Raw genomic sequence first — 12075 nt, 5'->3', positions numbered from 1 at the left:
TATCTTGAATAATCTCCCAAAAGATGTCTAAGTTTAGACATCTATGATCTTCCCAAATCTCTTGAAACAAGCTTTCCTAAATGAAGATGATGTCCCATGGAAATCATACTTCTTTCAGCTCCTCTAATTATTCTCCCTAAAGTTCTTGAAAAGTTTAAGGTCACTCAAGCCCTATTGGCAAGCAAAGGTCTATATGTGATCACATCTTGGAGATGTAGTCAGATATTGACAAGCCGGGAGAGTTGGGTGTCAAAGTCTTGAGAAAGTTGGTGACTCAACTATTTTCTAAGTCACATAGTGAGTTCCTTTGGGACTCCTATGAAACAGACTATGACAAGACCCTTAATGATCTTTTCTATTTGCTAAGATCAACTTCCTAAAACTTTATGGACATTGACAATGATGACATTGGATATCCAGTAAAGCTCTCTCTTCCCAATGGAAAGGGATCGGCCATAGTCAACTCGGTTGACCAAATGGTAAAGAGAACGGCTAAGTCTGAGATAGTCCCATTATCAAGGGTCTATTGCCAAAGAAAGGGGCATTGGTTGCGAAGCTGCCAAATTTACCTAAGGATATTAAAGTCAATAAGTTTGACTCTACTTCGGGTAAAGTCCACTATCTAACTCTGCTAAGTTTCTATTCTAAGATTCTTGATACATGATGTGACTTGGTCACATGTTGATGTTTTAAGAATCAAAGAAAAAGTGAAGAAACTTAAAGAAAGAATATGTTGAATCTGATGGCATTGATGGATTTCTATCGCATAGTTTGAAGATCGGATTCTTGAGCTACTTCTTAAGAGTTATGATATTTTGCTTAGGAATAAATAACAACAAAGTTTTCATGTGCTTTTGGATTGTAAGGATAGTTTTTCCGCAAAGTTTTAAAATAAAAGAAATTTTTTTATTTTATTTTATTTATTTTAAAATATCCTTACAATGGCATTTGTGAAAACTTTTGTTGCTTATAAGATTCCATTAAGAGCAAGAGTGGAAATATGAATTTGATTCTTTCATTTGTGGTAGTGTCTAAATTTACCAAATAAGGAAAGATTCTCACCACCTAAGTTTCAGTTGGATAGAAACTTGGAATCATGCAAGTTGTATAGCATGATGAATAAGAACTTTCAAGCATTGGAAAAATTAAGATTAACTACTTGTTCACATGGATGTGTGAGTCAAGTAAAGGATCGAGTACACATTCTTGTGCACTGATCAAGCCCACCACAAATAATCGTTAAGACTATTCGTCATTATTTACTAAAACTCAGTAAATATGGTTATACTTACAAGCTTAAGTGTAATTCTAAGACATTGGAAAAGGTTTCAATGTATGGCAGAGCGAATAAGAAGAATCAACTTAGGCAGAAAGATAAAAGTTTCTCAAATCTGAAAAGATGGGAGAGTACTTTAGTATCATGTTATATAATCATCTTAATGATTAAGAGACCTTATCGCAATTCATCCTCTAAGTCCATTCTGGTAGCTAAGAAGAGGAGCTATGAATTGTTGAAGTGGTTAAATCAAGAAGATGATTTATACTTCGTTCCAAAAATAATTCTTAGAGTTATACTCTAAGATTGTAACTTGAGTGACATGTCTTAAAGAAGGTTTAAAACACTTGTCAAATGTAAGAGTAAAAGTTTTTTACTCTTGTACATTTGAAATTGGTAAGTTGTGATGTTTTGGATAAAACAAAGACCAACTAAGGCCAATTGTGTGAAGTGTTTGTCTTTATTAGAATCCACACTATCTCTTGAATATCTGACAAGAAAGTCTTATATGTCAAGAGGACAGTGGGAGTCTTAAAGGTCTTGAAAGTCTCAAGAACTAATCAATAATAAAACCTGAAGTTCTTCACTAGCACACGACTTGAGGTTTATAACCTATCGTGTCGACATGTCTATGCCTATTCAAGTTGGCTTTGCATAGGAGTTCTGAGAGTTCTCAATTGGTTGCACAGCTACTTGGAAGCAATGGCAGGCCCTTGAGCTGCCAAATGGCAAGAATTTAAGATTGCACAAGTTTAATCCATATAAGTGTGGATTTGTCAGTAACCTTTTCTTGTGATTATAGTTTTGACAAAATTCATATGGATAGGAACTCATACACCATAAAATCTAAGTGTCATAAGGTTTCTCTCCGATTCATGAAAATGATGGTGAGGAAACACTTTCACTAAGTAGATTTTAGCTAGATAGCAATTGTGATATTTGCATTCTCAAAGTCGTTAGTGGAGCGTGTGTGGTTAACCAGCACACTAACATGGACTTGTGAGAAGTGGTAAAGGTCTAAACAATCGAGACTATGATTACGGCATCCCTTTTCATAGTTCTTAAAATTGTTTAAACACACATGTGAGCTATTTAAGATAAGGTGTATGATATTGATAAAGTTTTATCAAAGCAATCTAGTATCAGAAATCTGAACTTTGGTAAGAAAGTCAATAAAGTATTGATTTCTAGAAGTCCAGTTGATTTCTAATTACATATGAAAGCTAGTGGGAGCATGAGTGTTATGCTAATAATCATCATGATAGTGGGAGCATGATAATTATGATAAAGATTGCAAGTTAGCAATGTTAATTATAGAAAACAAAAGTTTCAATTCGTGAGGCTGCAGGGGTTGAAAAAGTTGTTTTGCTATAATTAAGGGAGAGGAAATTATACTTCATTTCAATTCTAAAAGCTTAGATTGAGGTTTTGAGTCGTATTTAGTCAAGGATATATATATGAATTTCATGTTGGAATGACTCAACATAAGGAAATTCTATATATGGGTCCATTATTTGCGTTCTAAAATTCGATTATGATTACGGCATCCCTTTTCATAATCTGAATTATGAGAACTTGGCAAATAGAAATGGAAATGTTATAGCAAAAGACTGGTTTAGTCTTTATGTGAGACATCATGACTCGTGCCCCATATGCTTCGGATATAGGATCGATTACATGTGCTATATTTATCCTTTCTAAAATTTTCCAAATGCCTGGGGCATTAAGAAGGGAAAAGGTCTAGAACTGGATATGACTAAAAGGATTAAGCAATTGTCGAGGACAATCTAAGGTTTACCAAAGATTGGTTGCTCAAGGACAGTTGGAAGTATAGTGTTAATTCTGGAAGGACCATATTGACATAATCTGTAAGGAGGCAACTCTTGTTCAGAAGTGATAGTCAAAATGGAATATGGAAATGTTTCAAAGTTGGAAATTATTCAATCTGTGTAACATTAGGAAACTTAATGCAAGAAGGATGTTTCCAAGGAGTTGATCTCCTTGGAATGCTCTGTAATGGTTGTTGTCAAGTCTTTCTGACTCTGTGCATAATCATTACAGGAGGATCAATGCATATAAGTTTAGAATCTAACATATTTCAGTAAATGGCATGAATTTGGAATTCTTGCATTTGCAGTAAGGATTTGGGACTGTGAAAGAGGATCATTGGAGTTATGTTCAATTGATCTAATTCACAAAGTGAAGATCATAGACAAACATAGTATGCATACTTGGTGTATGGCATGACTAGTGTTTAGAAAACATAGTGTACATGCTTGGAGCATGGGACAACTATTGTTTTAAATTCAAGAATAAAGTTGATAGCTGAAACAGTATACAATGAATAATGTGTAATCATATGGTGATAAATAAAAGGTGTTTTATTTATGTTCATAGGTTTTGATAGCATATTAGATTCTATTATTATTGTGTTTCATTTTGCATGTTTTGACTTCCAGAATAACTAGGTCGTTCTTCCTGATTGTCTAAGTTATTCAAACTATCCACAGTCGGTCATATGTTGGAAGTAGATATGAATCAAGACTGTCATGGGTTGGCTTGTAGAGGTCTAAGATGTTGGACAAGGGGCTACAACACTCATGAGTGCTCATAAGTTCTGAGTATTGGATTCAACCCGCGCTCATTGGAATCACTTCATGGATTTTATCACGAGTGATCATGAGACGATAATATCTTATATTCTTCAAACCTAGAGATATGAGTTGTTACTATGAGTTGGTTGTACATTGATTGCACGAAAACGCATTCGGTAACTCGGTGTTATAAAACGTGCCTTTGTGTATGATTCAACAAGTAGTAGAACAAGCCATATGAGTCGAAGTTTATCCATTCCTTTTACCTTCGGGATAAAAGCGATATCTGTGGGCCCCTCAATGATTTGATGATGACAAATGGAAGTGCTCGGCCGAGCCAGGGCTGGTTTGATTTGTTCAATTAGTCAGTCGTCATAAATCGGAAATCGGGAAACAACAAATGGACAGAGAGAATGATTATAATCCATTTCTCAGTCCATATGATATCTAGAATGGAGGAATATATGATCCCTTATCTAATGGACAAGTCATTTACAAAGGTCAGAGTTCATCTACAAGGTCAGAGTTCGACAGCGGCTTTTGAGAGCTACGATTGCCAGTTGGTTCCTGAAGTCATACGCAATAATAGTTTTAGACTTATCCAAGTGGGAGACTGTTGGATTAGTGTCTAAGTCCATAAATATAATTGGTATGTACTTGACCCGACTCGGCATGGTCCATTGGGGTTGCATGGCATCGGAACATTTGGATAGACCGTTTATGAGGAAAAGACATTTTGTGACATATTAATATATTATAAGTTCTAATATATTAATATGAAATCATGTTATTTAATTAGTATTGATCAAGAATTAATTTGGACTTAATTTAGTGATCAAAAAGAGACTAATTAAATATATGGGGATTGATTGTGTAAATCATTCATTCTTATATATGTGGGTTTATGATCCAAGATTCCTTTATGTTGGGTTTAACCCATGTGGTGATCCATGGATACTCCATGGAGGTTAAAACCCATGGAGCATAAGGAATGGGTAAAGTCATGAGTTACATGGTGTAACCCTAATAGCCACACTATATAAGAACCCCTTTAGTTCAAGAAATTGGCACTAGTGATACATATTTTGAGGGCTAGCCGATTTGAACATGTATGTCTTCTTCTCATGGTTATTCCAAGAGTTCATGATGTTGTGTGAACCATTTGAGGTGTCACACTTGCGGCACTACGCTCTCAATCTTCATGGAGTCAAGCAACAACAACAAGGTATGTATTCTATCTATTTTATTATCCTAGTATCAATGTTTTGGTATGCTAGTTAGAATAATACCTTGGATAATCATATTTGCATGTATAATAGAGAAAACATAGATCCAAGGTATTTAGGGTTGCATGTATACTTAGGAGTGTTAGAATGCTCAAAACCCAACACCAGCCACAAAGCGTCTCGTCATCGCCATTCTGAAACATAACAGGAAGATATCAGACAATCCGCATAAATAACCGGGAACCAACTCCCGACTAATCTCTAGGGGTTGTGACTTCCTTGCTACGCGTATGGGTCCCGTGCTTTCAGTAGTACGGGCCCATACTACCTTCCACACCTACCCACATTTGTCTCAAGTATCACCACAACACCCTAACAATGTACATAAACATAGCGAGCACTCAATCCTCACTCCTAGAGGAAAGCTAACCGTCTCACAACTGACCTACCGGTCCCACACAACTCACCCATCCATGAAACTTCCACCAACCCTGCAGCACTAGTGTATGCTAGCCATACATAACGCTGGACCTTATAGACGTTCGAATATCCAATCCTACCCTAAGCTCCCAATCAAACAAGAACAGAACATAAGTCCAAATCAAACATTCTCAGGCTATAAGATCTTAATTATGTATAACAGTGATGCATACACTAAGCAACTACAGTAATGAAGTCAATCTCATATAAAGGACACCCTAGGCTAGCAGGCATCATGTAATCAGGAAACTCTATCATGCAATTCCTGAAGATCCCTAGCCTATCACTAGCATGTTGTTCTAACATATCACATAATCAATAACTGTATGGTATTTTGGGGTCTACTTACTGGCTTCGGCTGATCGTACACCCTGCATCCTCCTTTACTTATTTTGAAAACATTTTTGAAAAAATCAATTTGAAAATCCTTTCCTTGATTTGAGACTGGAGTTACACGAGTGTTCCTCCAATTCATTCAAACCAAGGCTCTGATACCAACTTGTAACACCCAAAATTTTCAAGCTAATTTTAAACTTTTTCAAAACACTTGAAACCATTTAAACATTACATAGTTTGTTTTCAAAATACTAATTATCAGAGTATCCCAGTATCAAATCATAAAAATCATAACAGCAGGAGGAGCGGTACGATCATGCCTTTGCCTTCCTGCGATCACCAGAGGTACCTGAAACAACAACTGAAACTGTAAGCCCGAGAGCTTAGTGAGCTATCCCCCAAAATACCAATCTCATAACCATATCATATAATCAAATAGGCAAACAACATGCATAATGAGCCTTCAGCCTCACTGGACCGCCTCGCAGGCCTTTAATCTATCTGGACCGCTCTTCGCGCCTTCGGCACGTCTGGACCGCCTCGCAGGGCCTACAGCCTATCCGGACCGCTCGTCAGGCCTTCGGTCTGACTAGCATCCCCTCCTGGGTCTGTAGTACATCCGGACCGCCATGGGTATGTTGGCCTTCAGCACAAAGCAGGACCGCCTCAACCCAACCCCCAAATCAAACAACGTGTGCATATACAATCATATGCTATCATAATAATAGTCAAATCGATCTAACATATCCAAATAGCATAGCAACATCCTATAACCAGGACATCGACCGAACCACGTCACTAAGCATAAGCATATCACCACCCTAACTAACAGGATGCAAAACAATAAACATATCATGTAATAATCCGGATACAAATTCATAAAGGGCCGGTCTTGGTGCCTTAGATCCTGTTGATATAGTGAGGATAACTCACCTCTCAAGTGTCGTCCGAAACTAGAAAGCTCAACTCTCGGATCACCAACACGAACTCCACCACCTATAGTTACCATACAACCATTTTTCATAAATTTCCAAATTACCAGAATACCCTTAGAAGTCAACTGGTCAACCCTTGGTCAAATTCAAAGTCCACAGTCAAAGTCAACAGTCCATGTTGACTCGACTCGTCGAGTGCAGTTCACCGACTCGTCGAGTCCTTCCTGAACTCGAGAAGTCGTGAAATCCTTAGTTGGCTCGTCGAGTTCCCTTTTAACTCGCCGAGTTCATACGTGTCCAAAGATTGGGAAAAACCCTAGCCGACTCGCCGAGTCAGTCGACTGACTCGCGGAGCCCAAGGCAATCTTCATCGGACTCGCCGAGTTGTTCATCAACTCGACGAGTTCATGGCCATCTTCATATGACTCGCAAAGTTGACTATGCAACTCGCCGAGTCCTTGCAGACCTTCATCCATGCAGACACTTTTTAAGCCATGCCAAGGTTCCAGATTATAGATCCAAGCTTCTAAGACATGTTTATCACGTAAAGTTGCAAACTTTACACGCATGCAAGGCCCTAAAGGCTCTAAATGACCAATCTAAGCTTCTAATGGAGCTTTACACCTTAGGAGAGTCTCATCCTTGCAAGAGCTGGAAACTTTATGTACTTAGGACTCAAAAGAGGTTCAGATCTGAAGTCTCAGCTTCAGATCTAGCTCCCATACAAAATCCCTTCATGAATAACTAAAGAAAGCCCTAGCCTCCGCATATGAATGATTGTAGAAGAAAAGAGGTCAAGGTAACAACTTATTACCTCCAAGGCGTGCCCAAACTGAAGTAGACTCTGGATCCACACGAAATCCTTGATGATAGCCTCTTGATCTACAAGTTTCCTTCACAAAAATCACTTCTCAAAGCTCCAAAACACTCTCCAAGCTCACACTCACGGAAATTAGGGTTTCTGGCTCTCAAGGGGTGATAGAGGACAGTGGTCCAATATATAGGGTGCAAAAACCCTGAAACTTAGGGTTTCCACTACCAGCTCCTACTCGTCGAGTCCCCCATGTCGACTCGACGAGTCACTCATTAAATGATGTGTCCTGGCCCGCTGCTACTCGACGAGTCACAACGTCAACTCGTCGAGTAGACCTTAAAACATGGAATCTAAATGGAATAATAATTATACCTGATGGTTGGGATGTTACAATTCTCCCCCACTTAACTTAGACTTCTTCCTCGAAGTCTGCTGTAGCGAATAACTGCGGGTAATGCTCCCGCATCTCAGCCTCCGACTCCCATGTCCACTGGGATCCCCTCCGATGCTCCCATTGTCTTGGAGCTGGGAGCGTTCTTTGGCGGGCGCGAGCCCCTTGCCTGGGCATTCTGTCCACAGAGGCGCTGGCGGGCGCTGAGCCCGCTGGGCTTAGCTCGGCTGGAACGCCCCGCCTTTTCTGTTCCTTTATAAAAACGCTTATAGGGTTTCCTTTTTGCCTTCACTCTTCCCTTATCCTTCTCCGTCTTCCTTTCTCTGTGTTTTTCTTTTTTCTCCTCCTCTATGGCGAGTCTTCCTGGTATCCTTCCCTCCGCCGCTGAATACCGCCAGCTTGAAATTTCATATGGTTTATCTTTTGTGGAGGGCGTGGAATTTCCTTCTCCAGGCTCTAGCATCTCAATCCCCCCTTCTGGCAAAATCAGGGTTTATTTGAAAACCCTGGACGCTGGCATTCGTTTCCCGTTGACGGACTTTCAGGAAGAAGTTCTCCAGAAGGATGGTTGTGGCTTGCAGATGCTGACCCCAAATGTTGTTAACAAAGTGGTAGCATTCGAGATGATCTGCAGGGCCAATGGCTATCTTCCCAATTATTTCATTTTTAAGTACTTCTTCAGATTCTGCGTCACCGGAGATAAATGTACCTTTTCAGTCCGACGAGGAGGACATGCTCTAGTTCCCGACGGACGAACCCCCAAGAACTGGCAGGATAAGTGGCTATGGGTGAATCAAGAACTGGTTGGGAGTGGTCGGTATCGTGCAAATACCTTTGCTGATACCATCCCCAAGCTTTTCCCTCACAATCAGGGCGTTGCCAATTACTTAAAGAGTGTCCAAGTATCTCCTGAGGACTACTTTGCGGCCCTCCTTTTTGGTGTAGGGATGAGTCCCTCTTGGAGGCGTCGTGGCAAAATGGCGGTGTTCTTTTGCAACGTTGACGGTAAGTGCTCTGTTTGGCTTTCTTCTTTCCTCTTTTCCTTCTCCCTCTTCTCTTCTTCTCTTTTTTTTTCTTTTTAGGTGACTGATACTTCGCGTTCTATCCTTTCCAGGTGCTGAATCCCCTTTGTCTATGGATGAGGTTCTACGGAAACGCTACCGGGGGAAGTTGGAGTATCGCGAGGTGGATCTAGTTGACCGGCTCCCTCCGCCTCGCCGGTTGGTCCAGCTTGCTTTGACTGCTGCTCCTTCTACTTCTCCTACAGGCGAGTCGGCGTCGGAGACGAATCCCTTCCGTGCTCGCCCTATTTCTGTTGTCATGCCTCTGGGAATTACCCTCTCCTCTTCCATGGAGAGTAGCGGTACGATCATGCCTTCGCCTTCCCGCGATCACCAGAGGTACCTGAAACACAACTAAAACTGTAAGCCCGAGAGCTTAGTGAGCTATCCCCCAAAATACCAATCTCATAACCATATCATATAATCAAATAGGCAAACAGCATGCATAATCAGCCTTCAGTCTGACTGGACCGCCTCAACCCAACCCCCAAATCAAACAACATGTGCATATACAATCATATGTTATCATAATAACAGTCAAACCAATCTAACAGATCCAAATAGCATAGCAACATCCTATAACCAGGACATCGACCGAACTAGGTCACTAAGCATAAGCATATCACCACGCCAAATAACAGGATGCAAAACAATAAACACATCATGTAATAATCCGGATATAAATCCATAAAGGGCCGGCCTTGGTGCCTTAGACCCTGTTGATATAGTGAGGATAACTCACCTCTCAAGTGTCGTCTGAAACTAGAAAGCTCAACTCCCGGATCACCAACACGAACTCCACTACCTATAGTTACCATACAACCCTTTTTCATAAATTTCCAAATTACCAGAATACCCTCAGAAGTCAACTGGTCAACCCTTGGTCAAAGTAAAAGTCCACAGTCAAAGTCAACAGTCCATGTTGACTCGACTCGTCAAGTGCAGTTCACCGACTCGCCAAGTCCTTCCTGAACTCGAGAAGTCGTGAAATCCGTGGTTGGCTCGTCAAGTTCCCCTTTAACTCGCCGAGTTCATTCGTGTCCAAAGATTGGGAAAAACCCTAGCCGACTCGCCGAGCCCAAGGCAATCTTCATCGGACTCGCCGAGTTGTTCATCAAATCGACGAGTTCATGACCATCTTCGTATGACTCGCCGAGTTGACTATGCAACTCGTCGAGTCCTTGCAGACCTTCATCCATGCAGACACTTTTTAAGCCATGCCAAGGTTCCAGATTACAGATCCAAGCTTCTAAAACATGTTTATCACGTAAAGTTGCAAACTTTACACGCATGCAACGCCCTAAAGTCTCTAAATGTCCAATCTAAGCTTCTAATGGAGCTTTACACCTTAGGAGAGTCTCATCCTTGCAAGAGCTGGAAACTTTATGGACTTAGGACTCAAAAGAGGTTCAGATCTGAAGTTTCAGCTTCAGATCTAGCTCCCATACCAAAATCCCTTCATGAATAACTAAAGAAAGCCCTAGCCTCCGCATATGAATGATTCTAGAAGAAAAGAGGTCAAGGTAACAACTTATTACCTCCAAGGCGTGCCCAAAACTGAAGTAGACTCTGGATCCACACGAAATCCTTGATGCTAGCCTCTTGATCTACAAGTTTCCTTCACAAAAATAACTTCTCAAAGCTCAAAAACACTCTCCAAGCTCACACTCACGGAAATTAGGGTTTCTGGCTCTCAAGGGGTGATAGAGGACAGTGGGAGGCACTAATGGTCCAATATATAGGGTGCAAAAACCCTGAAACTTAGGGTTTCCACTACCAGCTCCTACTCGTCGAGTCCCCCATGCCGACTCGACGAGTCACTCATTAAATGACGTGTCCAGGCCCGCTGCTACTCGACGATTCACAGCGTCAACTCGTCGAGTAGACCTTAAAACATGAAATCTAAATGGAATAATAATGATACCTGACGGTTGGGATGTTACACTGGGTCTAAGTTTGATTTTAATCTATAGAAGAAAGAGTATATGTGTTGGAAAGACGACAATGGAGGGATCATTGGTGGCTTTTGTGTATAAAGATTTACAAATAGCCACCAAAAGTTTCTCTAACAAATTGGGCCGGAGGAGGTGGTTTTCGCTCGGTTTTCAAGGAGAGAAGAGTTCAGGAGCGAAGTTAGCACCATCAGAACCATCCAACACATTAATCTTGTATGCCTTCGTGGGTTCTGTGCTCAAGGTAAAAATAAGTTGTTGGTTTATGATTACATGGCAAACGGTTCTCTGGGCACCCATCTTTTCCATGAAAAACAAGCTTTAAACTGGAAAACGAGGTATCTGATTGCACTTGGAACTGCAAGAGGTTTGGTTTATCTTCATGAGAAGTGTAGGGACTGTATCATTCACTGTGACATTAAGCCAGAAAACATTCTTTTAGATGCCATATTCTGTCCAAAAATTGCAGATTTTGGTCTGGCAAAGCTTGTTGGTCGAGACTTTAGTAGGGTTTTGACGACTATAAGAGGGAAACCTGGGTATCTAGCACCAGAATGGATATCGGGGGTGGCTGTCACAGCCAAAGCAGATGTTTATAACTATGGAATGATGCTTTTTGAATTAGTATATGGAAAACGAAATGTAGTACATTGTGAAGATTCAAGGAGTACATTCTTCCCAGGTTTGGTTGCAAATGTTCTTATGGAGGGAGGTGATATCCTTAGCCTGTTAGATACAAGGTTAAACAAGGAAGCTTGTGTTGAAGAAGTCACAAAAATTTGAAAAGTTGCATGTTGGTGCATCCAAGATGAGGCAGAGAGTAGGCCTGCCATGAGTCTGGTGGAACGGATTCTTGAAGGGTTTCAGATGTGAGCATGCCTCCGATCCCCCAATTTGTCACTTTATATGTTGAGAACATGGAGGATCCTTTTTTCTTCACTGATTCACCCTCACTAGTACACAGCAATTTCACTGGTGGTGGCTCCCAGTCAAAGGGCTCATCTTCTTGA

At 40.7% G+C, this 12075-nt stretch overlaps 1 pseudogene; it reads left to right on the top strand.

Moving 5' to 3' along the window:
• The window catches only part of LOC145163795 (G-type lectin S-receptor-like serine/threonine-protein kinase At2g19130 pseudogene), a 31755-nt pseudogene extending 19680 nt beyond the window's left edge, over nucleotides 1-12075 (top strand).

This window comes from Lactuca virosa, chromosome 3, assembly GCF_052849685.1.
Source record: "Lactuca virosa cultivar CGN04683 chromosome 3, Lactuca_virosa_CGN04683_v6, whole genome shotgun sequence".
Classification (NCBI taxonomy): domain Eukaryota; kingdom Viridiplantae; phylum Streptophyta; class Magnoliopsida; order Asterales; family Asteraceae; genus Lactuca; species Lactuca virosa.
This window is presented reverse-complemented; position numbering and strand designations above follow the sequence as displayed.